This window comes from Mytilus edulis, chromosome 1 (genome assembly GCF_963676685.1).
Source record: "Mytilus edulis chromosome 1, xbMytEdul2.2, whole genome shotgun sequence".
Classification (NCBI taxonomy): Eukaryota; Metazoa; Mollusca; class Bivalvia; order Mytilida; family Mytilidae; genus Mytilus; species Mytilus edulis.
Genome location: NC_092344.1, coordinates 79616239 through 79631476, shown reverse-complemented (window position 1 = coordinate 79631476; position 15238 = coordinate 79616239). Strand labels below are relative to the sequence as shown.

The window sequence follows — 15238 nt, the reverse complement described above, 5'->3', positions numbered from 1 at the left end:
TGGCGATTAACTGGAAACAACAAAGCATTAATACCAGAATTTGTGAAAACGCTCCACGAACAACTCAAGCTGCCGACTTTGGTGCAATGGAGTGCGATGGTTTATAAAACGCGGGATATCTTAATTAAAGTCTACATATGTGCAATTATTATGAGCAGTATATTTGTTTCAATGTCAGTATATAAAGCATTTTTTTTATATTTTTTTTTAGGGATGTACCCAGTTGCACCTTTTCATTTAAGATATATTTCCGTGACGTAACCTCGAAAGATTAGTCACATCACTAAAAACAATAAGGGAAATGAAACTTCTTCTCGCATGTTGCACTTTGGGTAATCGTTCTCTTCGACAAAATACTGCCTTGAACTCAATTTTGGTATAAATATAAAGAAGCCAAAATTTGGTTCTGAAATGTATATTTTTGTAAACTCTAAAAGCTAGGTAGCATATCCCTTAATTGATATAGGCTCTTAAATTCGACAATGTTTAGAGACAGTGCTAGGGCTGTTAGCAAGTCAAGGTCGCTAAACTCTCATTACTCGTTTAGAGATTTTCTGAAAATACAATGGCTTTTGCCTTATTCGAAACAAAAACATAAGCAAATATAACTGGTGGCCTTCGGCTATCAATTGCTCTTTTCGGGTTGTTGTCTCTTTGACACATTCCCGATTTTCATTCTTAGTTTTAAAATAACTAAAAATACTATTTAAAATTGTCAGTTCAAACAGAGATATATATACACATGTCTCTGGTTCAAAATACATTTAAGAAGTCAGTGCGTTGATACATGTCATATTCTACTGAATTTACTATATCCGTTATTATTACGTAATATATATATTATATAAGTCCTGTGTCCAGGTGGAAATAACGGGCCGTAATAACAATATGTGATTTGTATGTCAGGTGAAAGTGACAACGGGTGGTATGTATACTAAAATGTTTATCGTCTTCCATTATACATGAGGGTGTGAATGGGGGTTTATAGAAGGATATTATAGACAAAAAAATAAAGAATACAAAAAATAACCAGACAAATAGAAAAGAAAATGATGAGGTACTAGAATATATGGAATAAAGAATGATCGGCAAAAGGTAAAACGAATTATAAAACAAATTGCCAAAAAATATAGAATACAGAAATACTGAATCCCCATTCAGACCCTCATGATCTGACATTTAAAGCTTTAGGACATTTATGGGCATGCGATACAGTTTTAAATTAGACCGACAGTGATTTTTTTTACAAAATCAATTTGTACATGTGTATATGTGCTAAATATTATATCTTCATGTGCTAAATTTTAAAGGCAAATGGGTTTGAATTATTCGACATTTCCTTAATATTTCGGTTTCTTGGACATTTCTGTCCTTTGAGCAGACACCCTTAACATTTTATGTTTCAAAATATAAAGATATGCAGATTTCGGTAAAGAGATAAGGAATATCTTCGTTACAAAATTGGGTTCTTCCTACATTTGTGTAACAATTCTATTTTTGTTAAAAGAAATTGATTTAAGAAAAAACGGTATTTTTGTTGAATATTTATCTAGTTAAAAAAGTCGTTAATTTCTTCATAATAGTTGTAACAAAAATCTCCATACGGTATCAAGCCAAATTTCTAAAAAGAAGGGAAATATGCTCTTAAGCTAATGGTTAAATCTCGAAAAATGTTAAAATGCTAAAAGTTTTTAAAAGAAAGTGTTTAATGTCTGCTATTTTAGATTAATTCTGCGAATTGTTTTTGTTTGCAAAAACATAAAACAGAGAGATAAAGAGAATCATCAACTAATTGAATAAAATGGAGGATTGAAATGGAGAATGTGTCAATGAGACAACAATCCAACCAAAGAGCAGACAATGGTGCGTCTAAATACGGCTAAGGACTCATAAGTGCACTAATATGTTATAATATGCTACTTAGGACTAAAAGAGTGATGTGCAGTGTAAACAAATTTCTTATCTAGATTGAGATTGATATTTAATGCATATATTCAAATTTAATCAATAAAAGATCACTGATAATAATTGAACAATGCCTGTGCCGGTTTTCGTGTCAAATTACATAACTGATAACACTATTACCTTAAAAAATTGAAAAAAAACATTATTTAGAGAGGAAAATTACCCAGACCTTTAGATATATTTACCATAAAAATATGTTTTTAAATTTTTAAAAACTCATTTAATATGCATCGGTTTATGATTTAATGAAAACATATAGAAAATTGTTAAGCGGGTTTTTTTTTCAGGAAGGAAAATAATGTTTGCATCGAGAAAAATAGCCCCTCCCCTATAAATGATCATTAATTTACCTAAGTGGGAGCTTAAATTTTGGAATCAATTGCGAGGCCTGACTGCCATAAACAACAGATTACGAACAGCAAACAGGTTTCAAATTGGAATTAAAAATTGCATTTTCCCAAAGAGTTTTAGGTAAAACCCCGTGAATCATACCTCCTAGAAATTTGAAGTGTCAGCTAAGATGTTTGAAAATATGTATGAATTTTCTTACATACTTGAAATTGGAAAGGAATATAAACACATTCAGTATGTTTACTACACAAACAAACAACAAACACCAATTTTGTCTTATATTGTTGAAGTCATTTTTACTGAGAGCAAAATTTGATTAATGGATTATTCAGTGGTTGTTTAAACGTCCAGTGGCAAACATTTCATGCATATTCAGGACGAAAAGTCGTTTCAGAAGTATATAATGAAGTATTTGGTATTACAAATGTTAATTTTCTAATTATTCAGTAAATGTCATTTTCTTAGGTAGTTCTAATTAATTTGTACGAATCAAATTTTTCTGACAAAATAATATCTTTTGCTCTCAATTAACACATACGATTCTGATAACAATGGATAATATAAGGAACTTTGTAACTTAAAAAAAGAAATTATGATTGTTTAATCAGGTGTTATGTCAGTTCGCTTGTGTCAATTACCAATACTTAGGTTTATTGTTAACGGAATTTTTAGACTACCAATTAATGGCAAAAGCTGTAGCCAGGTCAGCAAGTAGGGCATTGGGTTTACTTATTGTTAAATGTAAAGCACATGGTGGTTTTCAGCACAATATCTACACAAAGCTATTTGACACGATGGTTTGGTCAGTCATAAATTATGGCTCGTCTATTTGGGGCACGAGAGATTTCTCGTGCATCACTGCAGTACAGAATCGCGCCATGCGTTTCTACATGGGTGTGGGTAAATATACCCCAAACGATGCTGTGTCAGGTGACATGGGCTGGAAACCACCATGTGTTAAACAGTGGATAAATATTTTTAGACACTGGTCCAAATGTACAAAAATGGACAATAATAGAATTAATTATAAAGTTTTTAAATGGTCAGTGATGAAAGGTAGTTGTAAATTAAAAAATTGGTGCTACAAAGTTATGGAGATGTTGAAATCATTTGATTTTGAAAGATATTGTAAAATAAATTGAAAATTTTCTTGATAGTTATAGTATATCTCAGTTAGAAGAGAAAATGTTTGATAAATATAAAAAAGACTGGTGTACAAGAATTTTTTCATATAGTACCGGTTGTAAATTGAGAACATATAAACTTTTTAAACATACTTATAACACTGAGCAATATTTGCTACAGAAAATGCCACAGCGCCATCGTAGTGCTTTTTCAAAGTTTAGATGTGGCGTAGCACCATTAAAAATTGAAACTGGTCGATATGAAAGAAAAAATCTAGACGAAAGAGTCTGTTTTAACTGTAAACACTGGACACTTTTAATTTGCAAAACACTCATTTGCAAATCCGCCGCCGCCTCAAACAAGAGCTACAATATCATGTATACAACCAAAATGTGCAGAATTACATGGGATTCAATAATTTCATTGGTTTTCTACAGTTACTTTCATATTTATTTTGCAATTTGAATTATAAAAACATGGGATTTTCAATATCCCATGGGACAGGGCAAAATCCCATGGGATTTACCATTATCCCATGGGATTTTGGTTAAATCCCATGGGATTTTTTTTTGTCCCATGGGATTATTGTAGTCCCATGGGATATTTGTTGTCCCATGGGACAAAAAAAATCCCATGGGATTTTTAATATCCCATGGGACAAATTAAAATCCTATGGGATTCTAATTGTAAATATATAGATATAAATAAACAGTAATGTGTATGTTACAATGTATTCTATTTGGTAGTAAATTATTATAAGATGAATCTTTTTAATTGAATATCTTTTTTTCTTGGGAAATGTTAATTTAGCATATTGTTCTTTAACTGTTCAAAACTAAACTTTTAAACAACAAAGCAGATAATGTAAGTATCAATATATGTTTATTCATGAATTATAGAATACTTTCTTGAAACACAATTATTTGCCATTTGAAATCAATAAAAACTCTATTGTTAGGCTTAACATACTAGTAGCTATTTAAGTAAATCTATTTTTTTCACAATATCCCTCAACACAAAACATTAATAGTTTCTTATCATCCAGCATTGTTTGATGGTATAGTCCACTTTTTGGACATTCAGCACAGAACTTTGATATTATTGTGGTTTCAATATTTTTTTGAATTTAAAAGAACTTCAAATCATTGACTGAGTGATGAAAATAATAACTGATCCAACTTTTTTCTTTGAATTTATTCTGGTCTTGTTTCTATGTTTTCTCCATTTATTTTAGGTGGTGAATTTCAATCCTTCTGAAAAAGAACCAATAAAATCTAAAGTAATGGATTATACAAAATTGTTTTCATACATGTAGCAATAATATGATTTTCAATAAAAATAGCTATGCGGTATGGATTTTACTGATTGTTAAAGGTTGTCCAGTGTCATCAGTTGCTAACGGCCTACATCCTTTGGTCTCTGATGGAGGGTTGTCAAATTAGCAATATACCACATCTTCCTATTCTAATACCATATAACAATCAATTAATTTATTCTTCTTTATAAAATTTGGGTATTTTCCCAAGTTATATACATAATATATATATATACTGTAAATTCGGAATTAATGCAAGTTTTTTTTTATTGCGAAAAATGCAACGGAGTTGTAAACGCAATAATTTAAACTCGTATTTACTATTATGAAATATTTTATATGGATTAAACAGGATTTTTCAAAATCGTAAAATTTAAAATCGCATTTAAGTCTAAAATGACAGAATCGCAATAATAAATGCATGCAATAATTTATGAATTTTACAGTATAAAGATCAATGTTAAAAGTTAAAACTTTAGACAACTATAATAACATTCCATTATTCACAAGAATTTGCAATATATTATACAAAATGCAGACAACAGAAACAATATTTCTTTAAGCTTTTGAAGTTCAGACAGATTTCAATTTGTGTTTTATTTCAATGAAAAAATACCTTGAACATATTGGAAATTATAACATTGATACAAACAAAATATGTATGTTTTATCCTTTTTTTTTTGTGTTGTTGGCTTGCTGTCTCATTTTAATATACATTTAAACATACATCAATAATCTTCTTCTTTATTAAAAGTAAAAATGGGATATTTTTGATTTTGATATCCCAACACATTATAGTTCTATCACATAACTTATTACCAAGTTCAAAAACACCAATGTGTTTGATATTAATTTTAAGACATGTATAAATGTTCCAGACCATATCAGTATTCGGATCTTACTTTTATGGTCCAGAACTTACAGTCCCACCATATGTGTACAGTCAGACCATTTAAGTATACTTGTACTGTCTGGTACCAGCTCAACCAAACCTGTGTTTTTATTTTAACTGCAATTAAACTTTTTGTATTAATCTATTAAAGATTTCAGTTATGTTGATCTGTACTGTACATTTGTTTGTAATAAACTTGACCAACTTCTTAATATTGGGCAGACTGTATGCGTACAGTCCAAATACTTGTTTGTTCTGGAACATAAACATGATTAACAAGCATTTGGCAGGATGTCATGCTAAAATCCCATTAATATTAGTACTAAATTTTGAGTATATACATGTAAATCCACAAGTTACTTACTGAAATTCATGGTGAACACTCACCAAAAACTTACAATTTAGAGGAAAGACTGGAAAGATGAATGCACTAACACTATCAAAACAGAGCATAAAACTTACCGAAAAACAAGATGTTTTACATTTATCCAGGAGCAGGATAATTGAAAAGTTGTTTTTTTCTTTCTCTGCTGTCCATCATATAACCTTTGAATTCATTCATGCAAAATATGAAAATCTGCAAAGGTAAGACCTAGAACCTCAACTTATCCACATTTTGAATTTTGAACTGCATACTTGTCCTTTTCATCTTGCTGACAACCTAAACATAAAAAAATGATAAAAACATAATTCTAGATTGAATTTGTGTTTTTATTTTTGTTGGTACATGTACAAACAATTTTCCCAACTTTAAAACGAAAACATCATCACCAAAGAGGAGGTCATACTAACCTCCGAAATATTTAAACAAACCGAAATTATTACTTGATTAAGATCTTGTCGTAAATTAATGGCATAGATACTCTTATTTTTGAAAACTTGATGTCTATTGCATACTTATATTCCTTTTTACGAGAGTATGCATATTAAGATGGACTCCATGGACTTTAATGTAAGCATGATTAATTTTACAGTCACTGACAGTTTTTCAGCTCTATGTGTACATTTTGAGAGAATCTTGCAATACTGTATATTCTGATATTCAGAACTTATTGTGAGGTTTTTATTAATACAACTGAAAGCTGTATCTCGTTTTCATTTCTGATACATATTTATGAGCTGAAGACCAGTGCCGAATTTTTCTCACTGCATTGAAGACCCATAGGTGACCTTCGGCCGTTGTCTGCTCTTTGATTGGGTTGTTGTCTCTTTGTCAAATTCCCAGTTTCCACTTCCCATTTTATATCATGTATGCTGATTTTTCTTAAATTACAATATTCAATCATGCAATTTTGTCTATTATTGAAAATACGATAAGCAAAAATAAATGCACAAAAAATTTAACATTGTTATATATATGTAAAAAACTTTTTTTTAAATTCAAAACAGTTGCCTACACTGTTAATTTCCTTGTTTGATTTCATATTTTTAAAGCCTTTATAGCTAGCTAGATGGTATGCCGGGGCGGATCCAGCCATTTTAAAAAGGGGGGTTCCCAACCCAAGACAAAGGGGATGATCCTATAATCATTTGATTTGTTTTATTGTCTCATACAAGAATATATATGGTTTGACGGTGGGGATCAGGAATCCTGAAATTTTTTCACCTAACCACTGGATGACAGGGGATCTCAACCATTTAAAAGTTTCTCAAACATGTGGGGGTGGGGGTGAACCCCATGGACTCTCCCTATATTTCCTTTGATTTGTTTTATTGTTCTATACAAGAATATATAAATATGGTTTAGGGGTGGGGATCTTGACCGTTTACAAGTTTTCAAACTAGAGGGGGTGGGACTTCACTTTTATTTTATTTCATTATTAATTTTATTGTCCCCGACAAGAATATATATGGTTTAGGGGTGGGGATCTGGATCGTTCACAAGATAATAGCACATTCTCAAATTGAACAGAGTGGGGTAACCCCCAAAGACCTCCTTTTAATTTCATTTGATTTGTTTTATCGTCCCATTCAAGAATATATATGGTTTAGGGATGGGGATCTGGACCGTTTACAAGATAATAGCATATTCTCAAATTGAAAGGGGTGGGGATTACCTCCCATGGACTCACCCTCCCTTCTTTCTTCCCCCCGAAATACCTTTTAATAAGCCCCAATGCACAGATAGTTCACAGTATTTTCCCTTGATTTACACTAAAGAATATACACTATACAGGTGTAATTTTTTTTTTAAAAGATAATACAACTGAAGACCACCATGACCACAGTGGTGGATCCAGAATTTTTCATAAGTGGGGCCCACCGACTGCCTAAGAGGGGCCTGCTCCTGCCATGACTCAGTGATTCCATATATAATCAACCATTTCTTTTCCCAAACAGGGGGCCCTGAACTCCTGATTCCCCCTTTTTTTCCCTCATTTCAATCACCCTGATATAAATTTAGTTTTATCACTTACAATAGGAATGGTTTGAATTCCCCAATAATTCTTATATACCATTAATATCAACATATTTCATTTTTGATAAATGAAAGGCAAAAGTTTTCTATGGGTAGAAATGGATAGTGGGAAGCTTTCAGATTCACACCATGCCGGTGGCTGTGTTCAAAGTGCTGGGTTTTTATGACCCTCGTTGTTTGCGGACTAACTATTTAGGCCAGTGGTGGATAATAGTGTGCGTGCATTAATCTTCTATACCTTCTTAATCAATATATTCAAATACTGACGGCAAGTGTTGTAATGATGTATCAATGTCTTTTTGAAATCACCGTGCTATTTACATGTGGGATCGAGAATGCAGGGGAAGGAAACTTGTCAATTATGTTTATTTCTAAGCCAAAATAAAATGAGCCGCCGTAAAATTAACCTTGGGTAATAACAGTGCATGTAAGGCTCGTCTCGGAGGGGTGTCTTTTTTTCTGTCTTCTTTTTATGCCCCACCTACGATAGCAAAGGGGCATTATGTTTTCTGGTCTGTGCCTCCGTTCGTTCGTCCGTTCGTTCGTCCTGTTTCAGGTTAAAGTTTTTGGTCGAGGTAGTTTTTGATGAAGTTGAAGTCCAATCAACCTGAAACTTAGTATATATGTTCCTTATGGTATGATCTTTCTAATTTTAATGTCAAATTAGAGTTCTTACCCCAATTTCACGGTCCACTGAACATAGAAAATGATAGTGCGAGTGGGGCATCCGTGTACTGGGGACACATTCTTGTTTTAGTTATATTTTTAATAACTTACACTTTTTTCCATTATTCTCTTTCTTTCACTATTCTTTATTCCTTTTTTTCTTTGTCCTTTGTTCTCTATTCTGTTAATTCACATCCATACCCTCTTATGTGTATGTGGACTTACTGTAGTTTATTTTTTAGTTCTGGCAGAGATATTAGATACAATATATATGTCTCTGGTTCTGGTATTATGCGATAAGTCAATTTCTTTTTCATGCAGTGTCATGAAATATAATGGTTTTATGCATATCAGCCAAGATTGTGCGCAACATTTTAATAAACAATTCAACACTATATACACGTTATGTGAATTTTATTAAAATCGATGAAGAACATGAATTTGGCAGCTAGTGCCCCTTAAACAGGTAAAGTTCAATTAACAAATTCTGATCTACTGGCATTCAACACCAAATTACTTACTTGCTGTATATTGATAAATGTGATTGATAAATGTGATTGTATATTGTCAATACCTCAACATCGAGAATACGTCATGTGAGGTGTTGGTCGCTACGTTTGATACGGGGTCAAAGGTTGCGGCTTCGAGACAGAGAAAAACATCCAGCTAGGTAAAAAGTGTAGAATTTTGTTTTTGAAAATTTGAGTTGTAAATTTTCCTAAAAAGTACTTAATTCCGTTCATCTAATTGTAAATTTTCCTAAAAAAAGTACTTATTTCCGTTCATCTATTATGGGTATAAACTAAACTGAACAAGAAAAGTATTAGTAAACAGACAGAAAGTCCGACGTTGAATTAATTTTTTTACAATTGATTGTTTAAATATATGAGAGAATGTTTTAGGCGAATTTTCTTTAATTACAGATAAATGTATTTTAGGTTCAGGAAATGATTTATTCTTCGGGTACGTCTAAACAACCGCTCAGGACCTCCTGAGTGCACTCAGGACATACAAAGTGCACTCAGGACCCATTACCGTAATCATATCTGCACACATGATGGATGTTTATATTCGTTATACGCTTCTTATTTTAGAGTTAAATTTTGGTAGAAGTTGAAATCGCAGGGGCGGATCCAGCCATTTTAAAAAGGGGGGTCCTAACCCAGGGCAAAAAAAGGGGGGTTCAACTGCATGTCCCCAGAGACATATATACACATGTGTATATATGTCTCTGATGTCCCCATTCAAATGCATTGATCGGCCTAAAAAAAGGGGGGGTTCCAACCCCGCCCCCCCCCCCGGAACCCCCCTCCCCCCTCTGGATCCGCGCCTGAATCGAACTTAGATAGATATGTTAATTCTTATAAAATAATGAGGGCACGTGTCACTGATTACACAACTACTGAGCCATAAATTATCCAATCAACAAAATTGATTGGATTATCTTTATTGTTTTTTAGGAATTGTATTGTTTAGTTCAGTTTTACCTTTAACTTGAATTTGCATATAGAAAAAATAAAACATATATCTCATTCGATGTGCTTTTTCAGTTTATTTTTCATGATGACGGGTAAATTAATTTGTTGTGTTTTGCAGTTCACGAATAAAGAAAATTATTTTATAGTTGCGTTTGTTTTCTGTAACAAGTTCGATTTTTGTTTTTCAGTGTGATTCTTTTCTCTATCTCTCTCTCTAAATCAAGTTTTTAAACAAACACAATGTTGACTGAATATCAAATTTTATTACATTTGTATATCTTTATTCTCAACAAACCATTATACAAGAGAAGACAATTATGTACAATATTCAGTTTAACCTTAACGGAAATCTGTGCACGAAGACTTAGTCGTGGTTTGAACGGATTTCGTGTCAATAAACTGTCTTCGAAATAGTCTTTCTTTGTTAATGTTTGTGTCATTTTGGTCTTTTGTGGATAGTTGTCTCATTAGCAATCATACCACATCTTCTTTTTTAAAATTTCTCGATACTACAATCTAACTTACATATTTTTTAGAAATAATTATACCCAAAATATCATAATTTTCAAAAAACGGAGACGAAAACGGAGACAAGTTCATTTTCAGAATTTATTTTCGCATTGAAATTCGTTTCAGGCTTGTGAAACTGGACAAAACGACTTTAATTAGAGAAAAAAAACTTAATAAAAACGGATTTCTTAAAATATTCGTATAACTCAAAAATAAAATTCCTGGACAAGTTCGATAAAAATGAGAAATAACATCTAACTACATGTATATGAGTTTGATTGTTTGAAAAGTACGGCTTTTACCAGGCGCGTAGCTGCATATACGCTAACACGCAGTTGCGTGCACATCGATTCGGCATGCAAAAAAAAAAATGGCAAAATAAAAATATAAATTAAATGTTTAAAGGAAACACATATGTTGTCACTTTTTTTTAATTAATGAAATGTCATTAAATAACGGCATTTGGTTTCAAAATAAAAGTTTTATTGGAGATCATGACAAAATCGGAGCACATTTTACTGAGTTCGGTTTATCTGTTTGGAATGAGATGTACCAATCGGCATTTGATTTATCAGATCCCGAGGCGATGTGTTCGACAGACAACAAGACCCAATCACCCTGCAAACACACCAAAACAGTATTGGAAAGTCTCATTATATTTTGCGTTCGTAGACCATATGATAATGAAACTGGAGAGTGAAGTCGCGTCTGGTATTATTAGAAAATCGCTTCTTTGCGCCGTATCTGCTTCCTTGTGTTGTTGGAAATATAACAAACGAAGAAATCTCAACTTTGTCTGAGACATACGAAACTGACCTGGCATGTATAATTTTGACGAATTCAATTAGGAGGTCGCTCGATGGCGAACACGTACGCTGATTTATAACACCTCGCGAGTGCTACCGTGGAGATATATCAAGGTACTACGTCTGTTGAAAACAAATGTACGATCAACAATGAACAACGACAGGTTATTATCGCTAGCATTACTGCATATTCATCGGGAATTCAGTGTTAATATTGACAAAGTAATAGAGAAGTTCGTTTCTGCCTAGACCCGAAGAGCAGATTTTGGACAATTTTGAGTAATCTCGGTATCACAAAAATGGGTTGTTTATGTATTCAATTTACCATGATTTACTCTATTCAGAAGATTAATTAATAGTTTTCATTCATAAATTGTTTATAAGTCCTTTCTACATGTAGCTCCTCCTTGAACCGTCCTATGACCGAAAACCGAAAAAAAAATCTGCATAAAAGGGTCCCAAAATTTTTAGTTGCTTGCACATCATTTCGTTCTAGCTACGCCCCTGTTTACCGTTTAGAACGGATTCCATATACCAAACTTTAATTAATATAAATTCTTTTAAAGTATGAACATTTATAATTATTTCCCTTTTCAAACTCGTGCAAAGAATTAAATACTGGTCCAGGACATGATAATAAAATTAAGAATAAAACTTAAAAAATTTATGGAACGAAATTTTAATAAAAGACGAAAATCTTAAAACATCGTGATATTCATTCTAGACGTCACAATATTACTTCCCGCATGGTCACACTGTACTAACAACACAATGTATAAAACAACAATAAAGATAATCCAATTAATTTTGTTGATTGGATAATTCATGGCTCAGTAGTTGTGTAATCAGTGACACGTGCCCTTATTATTTTCTAAGAATTACAAATTCTACCAAATTTAACTCTAAAATAAGAAGCGTATAAAGAATATATGCATCCATCCTGTGTGCGATGACTATAAAGGGTCCTGAGTGCACTTCGTATGTCATGAGTGCAATCAGGAGGTCCTTCAAGCGGTGTTTAGACGTACCGTTATTCTTCTGGAAGCTTCAATTTTTTCTTATCAATAACTTTTACACAAGGAGACATTTTTTTTTTGACAGCATGAACCCCAGTTAATGAGCAAACACAAATTAAGAACGAAAATCGTTTACAATTAAATTTTATAGAAGGAAAAAAAGGGGGGGGTAATAAACAAATTTTATTTACGCTCACATACTTTTAAACAGATTTGCATATGTAAGCTCTCTATAGTTAATGTTAAATTATTTCAGGAGTTTTGAAAAAAAGAATATTATATACAGTTTAATTTCGACTAAAATAGTGATTTTTTTTATAGATTTGGTACCTCAGTTTCGACTCAACATTTCATTTTGAATTGTTAGATGGCAAACTCTTTAGGCGAATATTGTATCTGTTCTTTATTTAATTATGGTGATATTGGCGATAATATTCATTATAACAAGGCCTTGTACAAATCCTTGATTATAGAATGTTTGGTAATATAAAAAGACGAAAGTAGACAAACCCTAATTATGCAGGGTTTCACAAGTTGATCTCCAAGCGGCCCACATTTAACATATAATAAGATCTATATTTTTCAACGTTTTCAAAATGAAATAACTTGAATTGAAAATTTCCCAACTGTGAAAATTTGTTATTTCTAAACGTCTTTAATTATTATTTCGGAAAAAAAAATTATTTAGCATATTCATATATTTTCATAATTTTTTCCGAGGAAACCTTTTTTTTGCAAAGTTTACTTCTATATGTTTTTAACCATCACCAGCGACTTATTCTCTGCCATCACCAATTAGTCCTAATTATTAAAGATCAATTGCCCAAATTCAAATGATGATTGGTATATCGTATTGAATATGACCATCGGTCATCCGTGACGTATCCCAAATAACGACGCATGCCGATAGATAGATCATAGTTTATTAATTAGCGTCTCGCAATTTAAATTTCATCAAGGGGACTTAATTAAACCAGTTACTATACAAATCTTGAAAAAACGATGTACATGTACTTTTTAATATTTTTAAAACAAATTACGAAAACGTTTAGTGTAAAAATCACCGAATATAAATGTTTCTTTCTTGCAGGTTTTGGCATTTGTAAATAACATTAACGTTTTGGAATTCTAATGCAAAAGACAGTCGATTCAAACTGAAATAACTTCTTTAAAGATGGTTTGATTTTTTCAGAGACACATGTATTATATATGTCTCAATACATGTATTATATGTCTCTGATTTTATCAAAACAAAAATTACAAAATTATAAAATATGTTAGTTATCGAATGTATACCCTGAACTCTTACTATTATATATACATGTCCTAAGTTACTTAATGTCCTGTGTTCAACCAGGAGATCCTGAACGGTTTTTAAACGTACCATTATTTTATATGCATATATTCAAAGCTGTTCTTAATTATATGCATACTAGGTATCAGTGGCGGATCCAGGGGGAGGGTTTCGGGGGTTGGAACCACCCCTTTTTTTGAACGATCGATGTATTTGAATGGGGACATATGGTTGGAACCACCCCCTCCCCCTTTTGTCCTGGGTTGAGACCCCCTTCTTTTCAAATGGCTGGCTCCGCCGCAGAGGTATATTTATATATATATGTGTGTGTACCAGCCCCCTCCTAAATCTTGGGAAACAAATGGTAGATTATATAGGGAATCACGGAAGCATGACTGGACGTGACCCCTCTAATAGTGTGAAATAATGCCAATAGGTCTTTTAAAACACATCTTTATTCATACATGTATATATACGTTTTCTCACGGATTTGTTCATGCAATATTGGAATTATGTTTACTCAATGCGCAATTACTGAAGTTTATATTTGCTACTTTTCTTCTTAATTTCATATAATTTTTTTTTTGATTTTTTTTCTTCGAAAAATTAGTGGTGTTGAAATAGGGAATGGACACAGATACCTTATCACATTTAACCAAAGAAATGTTGTATAATGTCATCAATCTGTATTACACGTAGACAGGATGTTCTCTAGAAAACTATACGTTATACACACCCGAGAATACACGCACTGTCGTAATGGAAAATTACTGTATGTTATAGTTACCTGTAATCAGCTTTGCAACACCATGTCATGACAGTTCAAAAAGATTTTCTTCAAATCAAATTGGAATATTCATTTTTTCTGTAAAATTTGAAACTTTAAAATGTAGACTTTGACAAAATTATGAAATAGAAAGAATTGAACAATTTAAAATCGTATTTTAACAAAGATTTAGATATAATTTTACAACGATCCTTAAAAAATAACCAAACAAACGTTGAATCAAACGATATGAACCTACGCAGTTTTATATTAAAATACTGACACACACCAGTTTGCCATCTCAGTATGCAAGGCAAGGGTGCTTGGTGAGGTGCTGGAACTTGATGTACATGTATCATTAAGTTAATACATTTCTGTTAGTATTGACTGCCTTTTTACAGAGACTTTCTATTCTTACTGTTATCAGTTAGTATAGACGGTTCCTGGCTTAGAATGATACTCTGCTCAGCAAATGGTGCGTAATTAGCATTTGAATCAAATTTCTTGTAGAAGTAAAAAACACAAATTAATGTATTTGACAACTTTATTCAGGAGCACAGTCTATATTATCCGGCGTAAATAACTTCGAGATTTATGTGGAAGTTTACTCTGCTGCTCGATCTATGATAATCGAT

The 15238-nt window shown here is 32.2% G+C and overlaps 1 long non-coding RNA gene across 1 annotated transcript; it reads right to left on the bottom strand.

Moving 5' to 3' along the window:
• Positions 1-4304: 4304 nt before the first annotated feature.
• Positions 4305-9415, bottom strand: LOC139491264 (uncharacterized). Its single transcript, XR_011656501.1, has 3 exons — positions 8306-9415; positions 6111-6309; positions 4305-4694 (listed from the first exon to the last, which is right to left on the bottom strand). It is a non-coding gene; the product is annotated as an uncharacterized lncRNA (long non-coding RNA).
• Positions 9416-15238: the final 5823 nt, after the last annotated feature.